The sequence below is a fragment of the Lipotes vexillifer genome, unplaced genomic scaffold (genome assembly GCF_000442215.2).
Source record: "Lipotes vexillifer unplaced genomic scaffold, Lipotes_vexillifer_v1.1 scaffold382, whole genome shotgun sequence".
Classification (NCBI taxonomy): domain Eukaryota; kingdom Metazoa; phylum Chordata; class Mammalia; order Artiodactyla; family Lipotidae; genus Lipotes; species Lipotes vexillifer.
In genome coordinates, this window is record NW_006780611.1 from 4060051 (window position 1) to 4063590 (window position 3540).

The following is a 3540-nucleotide window of genomic DNA, read 5'->3' on the forward strand; positions in this document are numbered from 1 at the left end:
CTTTCCCTTAGAGCTGTGGGACTTTGGGAAAGTTGGTTAACCTCTCTGTTCCCGGGTTCTTCTCTGTTAATAACGGTAGCGCTGTCTCCCCCAGGGCGGGGTGGATGGGGCTCAATGGACATCACAGGTGCTCAGCCTAGTGCCAAAAAACATTAGTCGGGTTGGCACTGGGGATGGTGCCTGAACCCCCAGGCCAGAGCTAGGGCCCCTGACCCACCGTCCAGGCTCCCAGGGCCTCCCTGGCCACTTGGGCCAACTTGCTTAACACAAGGTACATACTGGTCAGCCTGTCGGCCGCCAGACTGCAAGCTGCCCCAGTGCAGGGCTGTGGACTAGGGGTCGCCGGGACTGGCGTGTGGGTGCCCCTCACCCACCCTCAGCAGTCAGAGCAGGGTGGGCCCCTCCCGGGATCAGGAGTGTGGGCTGCGTCTGGCGGGGCGTCTGCCGACTCCCGCTGCGTGACGTTGCCTCGTGTCGGTTGAGCCTGCGGGAGCAGCCTGCCTGGCGGGCAGTGAGATACGGGCATGGATAGAAGTAGGAGGCCGGTGGCACAGCGTTGGCAGGCGTCTGACCCTCGGCTCGTCGTGGCAGTGAGTTGGGGTGGAGGTGAGAGTCCACCTGAGTTCGTTTGCCCATCTTGGGCACTTCTGGACACCGTCTACCGTGGACATATCCCCATACGATGTGACAGACACCAGGGAGGTCTGGCCTGGAGGTGGGAGGTGTCCACGGCACAGGCCCTGGGAGGATGGGGCTAGCCTGAGCCTAGGCAGCTGGGTGATCCAGGCCCCCCACCCCGAGGGACGTGCCAGCGTGAGGCTGGGCATAGGGACACGCAAGAGACAGGCACAAAGCCAGGGCAGCGGGGAGGCCTGGGTTCAAGTCCCGGCCCGGACTCCTCGGGGCCGTGCCAACCTGCAGGCCAGTGGCTCAGCCTCCCTGGGCCTCGGTTTCCTCGTCTCTACGGCAAGGGAGCAGAGGTGCCCCGGCAGAGCCTCTGTGAGGAAGAGGCCCGGTTACCATCACTGTTGTTCCCGCGTCTCGCCTGTCGCTGTCGCCGGGTCCCCAAGGAGTGCGGTGCTCGGAACTCCAGCTGGGGACAGAGCAGCGGTCTGGGAGCCGCCAGGCGGTCAAGTTTAAGCAGAGGCCTCCCTCGCTTCACTGGCTTCAGCACGAGAAACCCAAAACTCAAACAAAATGCAGCACCAGCCCTCACCAGTGCCTTGGTGTCTGCAGAGGCTTCCACCCACTGGGACGTATGTGACTGCCATGCTCTGAATAGGGTCCCGGGCATCCGTCTGCATTCAGCGGGGGTCCCCTGGGCCCGGGGTTGGGGGGAGGCGGGGACCTTCCTCTGGGCCCCGCCCCCCAGGACCCTGTGCCACCTCCAGCATCCTCTCCCTGGGGTGGTCCCCAGCACCACGTCCCCATCCTCAGCGCCTGCCATCACCCCTGAGGGATGCCCAGGGGCCTGTGGGTATTGTCCCCCGGCCACCTGTCCTGTTCCGGGCGGGCACTGGGGTCACAACTGCTTTGGCTCATTCACACGGGCCTGAAAGGAGGCCCTTCCAGGCAAGTGCCCTCCTCGGCTTCATCTGAACTGCGCAGGGGGAGGGGCGGGGCAGAGTCAAACAGTATTTTTTCTGTTCTCTCCTGCACAAATGGAATTCAATTAGGAAAGAAGAAACCCAAGTCCAGCCAAATAGTGCTTTAAAAAAATCCTGCAGGAGACAAACATCTTCCCAGATCCTTAGCAAATCAATGAGATCAATGGGTCCTGTGCATTTTCCTCCTCAAATGCATAGGGTGCAGCCAGAAAGTTCTCTCCCGCACCCAACGGGGGCCGGGCGGTAGGGGAATCTGATGAATACAGATAGAGCTCACCCTAGCCCCTGACCCTGTTCCTGCCCCACAAACCGTGGTGTGAAAGCAAGACTGTCCCCAAGAAGAGGGGTGGCCAGCAAACCAGGCCAGCTCTGCTGCCTCCCTGTGCCAGACCCGGGTGGGTCACGGGTGTCGCAAGGCTCTGAGTGAAGAAAGCATCTCCCTGCTGCCCGGCCGCCTCCTCTGCTATTCCTCTGGGGTTTGGCCACTGCCCAGAGCTGCCAAAAGCAGGCAGGGGTGCTCTGGGGCCTGGGCACAGGAAGTCACGGCAGGTGGCTGGGCCCACGGGGCCCGCTTCCCACAATGGCCTCTGTCACCAGGTCCCTTCCAGGCTGTTGCCAGGGCCTCAGGAAGCCATCGCTCCTAAACCGTTTCCGTAGAGTCGGGAGGTGGCTTCACCTGCCCCCCTGCGTCACAAGGAGCAGCCCCATCCCAAGGAATGCACCCCAGCCTTCCCAGAGCCATCCTGATGGCCAAGCCCCCCTCCTGGCCTGCAAGCAGCCTTCTTTGGAAGAGGACTGAGGGCTCGTCCAAGTGTCCTGTCTTATCTCTAGACGCCACATGTCTCCGGAGACTCACTCTGCCTACAGGGCCAACTGTTTTCAGAACATCAATATGAAACCCAAGAGAAATCGATCAGGCTTTTTAGAAGAGAGCCCCCTGGGTGGAGGCCAAGTCCATCTGTGACCTCAAGTCGTGGGGAGACCACGGAGCCGAAGTCCCGGGGTCTGGGCTCTGGTCACGACCCTCCCTGCCCGCCGCCCACCCCGCACTCCCCGCCAGGCTCAGTGCAGCTCGGCAGACGCTTGTTACCCCATCTGGGAAGTGGGCGGGTTGGGCCCAGGACCCAGAGCACTTGGGGAAGACGGGGCAGGGCAGGGTCTCAGCGCAGCCACTCTCTGACCTGGAGGTCGGGTGGTGGTCCGCACGCTAGCTGCTCTGGGCCTTTGCTCGGTCTCCCTTCCCCTCCCCGTGGGGAGCCACCTGCCCATCTCCGCAGCACCGCCCCCCTCCTCGGCTGTGTCTTCTTCCGGAAGGGGCCCGTCTTGCCCCAAGACCCCGGGCATCCTGACCTCCCCCAGGCTGAGGGCTCCCCGAGGGTGGCAGTCCCTCTCTCGTACCGCCGGTGGGCCCCCCAGCCCCAGCTCGGGACTGGCACATGGAAGGGACTTGGTGAACCGCCCTGACGGCAGCCGTCTGGTCTGCCCTGCCTTTGCCTCTGCGTCCTGCCTGGTGGACGCCCCTGCCTTGCACCCACATTGAGGTGGCGTCCCCTCAGGAAGAGCAGGGGGCCAGGGCCCAGCCAACCGCCGAGAGACCCACTTCCCCCCATCCTCCCCACAGTCCGTTCTGCAGATGCCACCGGTCCAAGGTCGCCCAGCCGGAAGGGGCAGAAAACACCCGTGCATTTCAGCAGAGCATTAGCTTGTCTTCAATTCCCTTTGATGTTCTGAACCAGAGGGCGACTTGGCTACCGGCGACTTGTCTCCCAGATTGCCGCAGCACTAATTAGCGCTAATTAGAACCTGATCGACTCGGCAAAGCAATCTGTCCTGCTGGGGCAGGCGGGATCCCAGAAGCACGTCTGATCTTGAAGGGAGTTTGGAGCCTTTTCTGCAAAAAGACCCTGTGGGTAGCTTTGCCGGCGGGGGGGGG